The sequence below is a fragment of the Oncorhynchus gorbuscha genome, linkage group LG02 (genome assembly GCF_021184085.1).
Source record: "Oncorhynchus gorbuscha isolate QuinsamMale2020 ecotype Even-year linkage group LG02, OgorEven_v1.0, whole genome shotgun sequence".
NCBI lineage: Eukaryota > Metazoa > Chordata > Actinopteri > Salmoniformes > Salmonidae > Oncorhynchus > Oncorhynchus gorbuscha.
In genome coordinates, this window is record NC_060174.1 from 1,786,358 (window position 1) to 1,793,848 (window position 7,491).

Below are 7,491 nucleotides of genomic sequence, written 5' to 3' on the forward strand. Positions count from 1 at the left end.
GCTCTACCTGAACGAGCAGAACTCAGAGGTGTTAATGACTAGTGATAGATTAGAACTACGTTAGCTCTACCTGAACGAGCAGAACTCAGAGGTGTTAATGACTAGTGATAGATTAGAACTACGTTAGCTCTACCTGAACGAGCAGAACTCAGAGGTGTTAATGACTAGTGATAGATTAGAACTACGTTAGCTCTACCTGAACGAGCAGAACTCAGAGGTGTTAATGACTAGTGATAGATTAGAACTACGTTAGCTCTACCTGAACGAGCAGAACTCAGGTCCGACGTTGATGTGTAAAGTAAATACACTGCTCAAAAAAATAAAGGGAACACTTAAACGACACAATGTAACTCCAAGTCAATCACGCTTCTGTGAAATCAAACTGTCCACTTAGGAAGCAACACTGATTGACAATAAATGTCACATGCTGTTGTGCAAATGGAATAGACAACAGGTGGAAATTATAGGCTGTGGTCCAACAGGGACACCATACCCAGCTGGCTGTGGTCCAACAGGGACACCATACCCAGCTGGCTGTGGTCCAACAGGGACACCATACCCAGCTGGCTGTGGTCCAACAGGGACATCATACCCAGCTGGCTGTGGTCCAACAGGGACACCATACCCAGCTGGCTGTGGTCCTACAGGGACACCATACCCAGCTGGCTGTGGTCCAACAGGGACACCATACCCAGCTGGCTGTGGTCCAACAGGGACACCATACCCAGCTGGCTGCGGTGTGCTGCTCTGAGCGTGTTGTTGATGATGTGCTGCTCTGAGCGTGTTGTTGATGATGTGAAATGCTCATGTTTGTGTTTCAGGAATACAAGCCATATATGTTCTGGATGACCATGATAGATGCCTTCTACCAAAGCCTGGTCTGCTTCTTTATTCCCTACTGTGTGAGTTATTATTGGTTACTTTATACCCTACTGTGTGAGTTAGGATTGGTTTCTTTATACCCTCTGTGTGAGTTAGGATTGGTTACTTTATACCCTCTGTGTGAGTTAGGATTGGTTACTTTACACCCTCTGTGTGAGTTAGGATTGGTTTCTTTATACCCTCTGTGTGAGTTAGGATTGGTTACTTTACACCCTCTGTGTGAGTTATTATTGGTTACTTTATACCCTCTGTGTGAGTTAGGATTGGTTTCTTTTGGAGCACTTTGATGGATGAACATAAAATCTATGTAAGAACCCTGTCATGACATCTTTCTCTCTCTCACAGACCACTGATCCCTTTGTCTGTCTGTCCATCTCCTCCAGGCCTATGCTGACTCTGATGTGGACTTGTTGACCTGGGGAACCCCCATCACCACCCTGGCTCTGTTTACTATACTGATACACCTGGGCTTGGAGACCAAGACCTGGGTAAGAAGATTCTCCTACTGGTTGTCTAAAAGCCTCAATGACAAAATATTGAATATGGGCTACTTTGTAAATCAATTAATTTGAAAATTAAATGAAGAGTTTTGGACAGTTTTTTTTTGGGGTGGGGGGCTAAATAAAAGCCTTTCTGAATTTCCAGTGAATCAAGTCATTTAGAGTTGTTAATTCATAGATAGTTGGTTAGATTGAACCAGAAGACTGCAGTGTCAGTGACTGTATATCAGGCTGACAGTTGGTACTCCTTCCTTCACTCCCACGGTCCAGCTGGTGCGTTCTGTAAACTGTCTACACCGGGTCACTCTGCACGGGGTCACTCTGCACGGGGTCACTCTGCACGGGGTCACTCTGCACGGCGTCACTCTGCACGGCGTCACTCTGCACCGCGTCACTCTGCACGGGGTCACTCTGCACCGCGTCACTCTGCACGGGGTCACTCTGCACTGCGTCCTACACTGCACCGCGTCACACTGCACGGCGTCACACTGCACGGCGTCTCACTGCACCGCGTCTCACTGCACCGCGTCTCACTGCACCGCGTCACACTGCACCGCGTCACTCTGCACCGCGTCACACTGCACCGCGTCACTCTGCACCGCGTCACACTGCACCGCGTCACACTGCAATCACACTGCCCGCCACTCTTGCATCGCCGCTCACACGGCATCGCGCTCACTGCATCGCTGGCTCACTGCATCATGCCACACTGCACGCTGTCGTTTCGCAACGCCGTCACTTGCATCACATACTTGCACCGCGTCACTCTGCACCGCGTCACTCTGCACCGCGTCACACTGCACCGCGTCACTCTGCACCGCGTCACTCTGCACCGCGTCACTCTGCACCGCGTCACACTGCACCGCGTCACTCTGCACCACGTCACACTGCACCGCGTCACTCTGCACCGTGTCACACTGCACCGCGTCACACTGCACCTCGTCACACTGCACCGCGTCACTCTGCACCGCGTCACACTGCATCGCGTCACACTGCACGGGGTCACTCTGCACCGCGTCACTCTGCACGGGGTCACACTGCACCGCGTCACTCTGCACGGGGTCACTCTGCACCGCGTCACACTGCATCGCGTCACTCTGCACCGCGTCACACTGCATCGCGTCACTCTGCACCGCGTCACACTGCACCGCGTCACTCTGCACCGCGTCACTCTGCACCGCGTCACTCTGCACGCGTCACTCTGCACGGGGTCACTCTGCACCGCGTCACTCTGCACCGCGTCACTGCACGCGTCCTCTGCATCGGGGTCACTCTGCACCGCGTCACACTGCACCGCGTCACACTGCACCGCGTCACTCTGCACCGCGTCACACTGCACCGCGTCACACTGCACGCGTCACACTGCGTGCCTCTTTGAACCGATCCTAGGTAGGTGGATAGTCAGCCAGTGGTTTGTCAGTCCTGTGTACTCATCTGGCTTTGAGTCTCTAATTCCGTTTTGTTCCTCTCCCCCTCTTCCTCCGCTTCCACCGCTTCCGCCACTCCCTCATCTTCCCCCTCTCCCTCGGCTTCTCCCTCCTCTCCTGTCTTCTCCCCGCTTCTCCCTCCTCTCCTGTCTTCTCCCTCCTCTCCTGTCTTCTCCCTCCTCTCCTGTCTTCTCCCTCCTCTCCTGTCTTCTCCCTCCTCTCCTGTCTTCTCCCTCCTCTCCTGTCTTCTCCCTCCTCTCCTGTCTTCACCCTCCTCATGTCTTCTCCCTCCTCTTGTCTTCTCCCTCCTCTCTTGTCTTCTCCCTCCTCTCCTGTCTTCTCGCTCCTCTCCTGTCTTCTCCCTCCTCTCCTGTCTTCTCCCTCCTCATGTCTTCTCCCTCCTCATGTCTTCTCCCTCCTCATGTCTTCTCCCTCCTCATGTCTTCTCCCTCCTCATGTCTTCTCCCTCCTCATGTCTTCTCCCTCCTCTTGTCTTCTCCCTCCTCTCCTGTCTTCTCCCTCCTCTCCTGTCTTCTCCCTCCTCATGTCTTCTCCCTCCTCATGTCTTCTCCCTCCTCTCCTGTCTTCTCCCTCCCTCCTCTCCTGTCTTCTCCCTCCTCATGTCTTCTCCCTCCTCATGTCTTCTCCCTCCTCTCCTGTCTTCTCCCTCCTCATTTCTTCTCCCTCCTCTCCTGTCTTCTCCCTCCTCATGTCTTCTCCCTCCTCTTGTCTTCTCCCTCCTCTTGTCTTCTCCCTCCTCTTGTCTTCTCCCTCCTCTCCTGTCTTCTCCCTCCTCTCCTGTCTTCTCCCTCCTCTCCTGTCTTCTCCCTCCTCATGTCTTCTCCCTCCTCATGTCTTCTCCCTCCTCATGTCTTCTCCCTCCTCTCCTGTCTTCTCCCTCCTCTCCTGTCTTCTCCCTCCTCTCCTGTCTTCTCCCTCCTCTTGTCTTCTCCCTCCTCTCTTGTCTTCTCCCTCCTCTCCTGTCTTCTCGCTCCTCTCCTGTCTTCTCCCTCCTCTCCTGTCTTCTCCCTCCTCTCCCTGTCTTCTCCCCTCCTCATGTCTTCTCCCTCCTCATGTCTTCTCCCCTCCTCATGTCTTCTCCCTCCTCATGTCTTCTCCCTCCTCATGTCTTCTCCCCTCCTCATGTCTTCTCCCTCCTCATGTCTTCTCCCTCCTCATGTCTTCTCCCTCCTCTTGTCTTCTCCCTCCTCTTGTCTTCTCCCTCCTCTTGTCTTCTCCCTCCTCTTGTCTTCTCCCTCCTCTCCTGTCTTCTCCCTCCTCTCCTGTCTTCTCCCTCCTCTCCTGTCTTCTCCCTCCTCATGTCTTCTCCCTCCTCATGTCTTCTCCCTCCTCATGTCTTCTCCCTCCTCATGTCTTCTCCCTCCTCTCCTGTCTTCTCCCTCCTCATGTCTTCTCCCTCCTCATGTCTTCTCCCTCCTCTCCTGTCTTCTCCCTCCTCTCCTGTCTTCTCCCTCCCTCCTCTCCTGTCTTCTCCCTCCTCATGTCTTCTCCCTCCTCATGTCTTCTCCCTCCTCTCATGTCTTCTCCCTCCTCTCATGTCTTCTCCCTCCTCATGTCTTCTCCCTCCTCATGTCTTCTCCCTCCTCATGTCTTCTCCCTCCTCATGTCTTCTCCCTCCTCATGTTTTCTCCCTCCTCTCCTGTTTTCTCCCTCCTCTCCTGTTTTCTCCCTCCTCTCCTGTTTTCTCCCTCCTCTCCTGTCTTCTCCCTCCTCTCCTGTTTTCTCCCTCCTCTCCTGTCTTCTCCCTCCCTCCTCTCCTGTCTTCTCCCTCCCTCCTCTCCTATCTTCTCCCTCCCTCCTCTCCTGTCTTCTCCCTCCCTCCTCTCCCTGTTCTTCCTCCTCTCCCCTTTTTCCCTCCAGACGTGGATGAACTGGGTGTCCATCACCTTCAGTGTGGGTCTCTTCTTTACTGTGGCTCTGTGTTACAACGCTTCCTGTCCCACATGCTACTCCCCTCCAACCCTTACTGGACCATGCAGAGACTTCTGGGGAACCGCTCTTCTACCTGCTCTGTGTCATCACTCCTGTAGCCGCCCTGCTGCCCAGGTTAGTAAGGGGGAGGTGTGTGAGTGTGTATGTGCAGGTTGTTGTTGAAGAGTCCTCTGTTATTAATAACAGCCTGTTCATGTTTATTCCAAGGAGCTGGTATTTCTATCGCAGTGCCCTGTCTGGTGTGTCTCTGTGTGTGTCAAATCAAATGTTATTTGTCACGTGCCAAATACAACAGGTGTAGTAGACCTCACAGTGAAATGCTGAATACAACAGGTGTAATAGACCTCACAGTGAAATGCTGAATACAACAGGTGTAGTAGACCTCACAGTGAAATGCTGAATACAACAGGTGTAATAGACCTCACAGTGAAATGCTGAATACAACAGGTGTAATAGACCTCACAGTGAAATGCTGAATACAACAGGTGTAGTAGACCTCACAGTGAACTGCTGAATACAACAGGTGTACTAGACCTCACAGTGAAATGCTGAATACAACAGGTGTAGTAGACCTCACAGTGAAATGCTGAATACAACAGGTGTAGTAGACCTCACAGTGAAATGCTGAATACAACAGGTGTAGTAGACCTTACAGTGAAATGCTGAATACAACAGGTGTAATAGACCTCACAGTGAAATGCTGAATACAACAGGTGTAGTAGACCTCACAGTGAAATGCCAAATACAACAGGTGTAGTAGACCTCACAGTGAAATGCTGAATACAACAGATGTAGTAGACCTTACAGTGAAATGCTGAATACAACAGTTGTAGTAGACCTTACAGTGAAATGCTGAATACAACAGGTGTAGTAGACCTCACAGTGAAATGCTGAATACAACAGGTGTAGTAGACCTTACAGTGAAATGATGAATACAACAGGTGTAGTAGACCTTACAGTGAAATGCTGAATACAACAGGTGTAGTAGACCTCACAGTGAAATGCTGAATACAACAGGTGTAATAGACCTCACAGTGAAATGCTGAATACAACAGGTGTAGTAGACCTCACAGTGAAATGCCGAATACAACAGGTGTAGTAGACCTTACAGTGAAATGCTGAATACAACAGGTGTAGTAGACCTCACAGTGAAATGCTGAATACAACAGGTGTAGTAGACCTTACAGTGAAATGCTGAATACAACAGGTGTAGTAGACCTTACAGTGAAATGCTGAATACAACAGGTGTAGTAGACCTCACAGTGAAATGCTGAATACAACAGGTGTAGTAGACCTTACAGTGAAATGCTGAATACAACAGGTGTAGTAGACCTCACAGTGAAATGCTGAATTCAACAGGTGTAGTAGACCTCACAGTGAAATGCTGAATTCAACAGGTGTAGTAGACCTCACAGTGAAATGCTGAATTCAACAGGTGTAGTAGACCTCACAGTGAAATGCTGGATACAACAGGTGTAGTAGACCTCACAGTGAAATGCTGAATTCAACAGGTGTAGTAGACCTTACAGTGAAATGCTGAATACAACAGGTGTAGTAGACCTCACAGTGAAATGCTGAATACAACAGGTGTAGTAGACCTTACAGTGAAATGCTGAATACAACAGGTGTAGTAGACCTTACAGTGAAATGCTGAATACAACAGGTGTAGTAGACCTCACAGTGAAATGCTGAATACAACAGGTGTAGTAGAGATTACAGTGAAATGCTGAATACAACAGGTGTAGTAGACCTTACAGTGAAATGCTGAATACAACAGGTGTAGTAGACCTCACAGTGAAATTCTGAACACAACAGGTGTAGTAGACCTTACAGTGAAATGCTGAATACAACAGGTGTAGTAGACCTTACAGTGAAATGCTGAATACAACAGGTGTAGTAGACCTCACAGTGAAATGCTGAATACAACAGGTGTAGTAGACCTCACAGTGAAATGCTGAATACAACAGGTGTAGTAGACCTCACAGTGAAATGCTGAATACAACAGGTGTAGTAGACCTTACAGTGAAATGTTTACTTACAGGCTCTAACCAACAGGTGTAGTAGACCTCACAGTGAAATGCTGAATACAACAGGTGTAGTAGACCTTACAGTGAAATGCTGAATACAACAGTCAATGTGGAGGCATATATATACAGGGGGTACCAGTACAGAGTCAATGTGGAGGCTATATACAGGGGGTACCAGTACAGAGTCAATGTGGAGGCTATATACAGGGTATTACGGTACAGAGTCAATGTGGAGGCTATATACAGGGGGTACCGGTACAGAGTCAATGTGGAGGTTATATACAGGGGGTACCAGTACAGAGTCAATGTGGAGGCTATATACAGGGGGTACCAGTACAGAGTCAATGTGGAGGCTATATACAGGGGGTACCAGTACAGAGTCAATGTGGAGGCTATATACAGGTGGTTCCGGTACAGAGTCAATGTGGAGGCTATATACAGGGTGTATCGGTACAGAGTCAATTTGGAGGCTATATACAGGTGGTACCGGTACAGAGTCAATGTGGAGGCTATGTACAGGGTGTTACGGTACAGAGTCAATTTGGAGGCTATATACAGGGGTACCGGTACAGAGTCAATGTGGAGGCTATATACAGGGGTACGGTACAGAGTCAATGTGGAGGCTATATACAGGGGGTACCGGTACAGAGTCAATGTGGAGGCTATATACAGGGTGTTACGGTACAGAGTCAATGTGGAGGC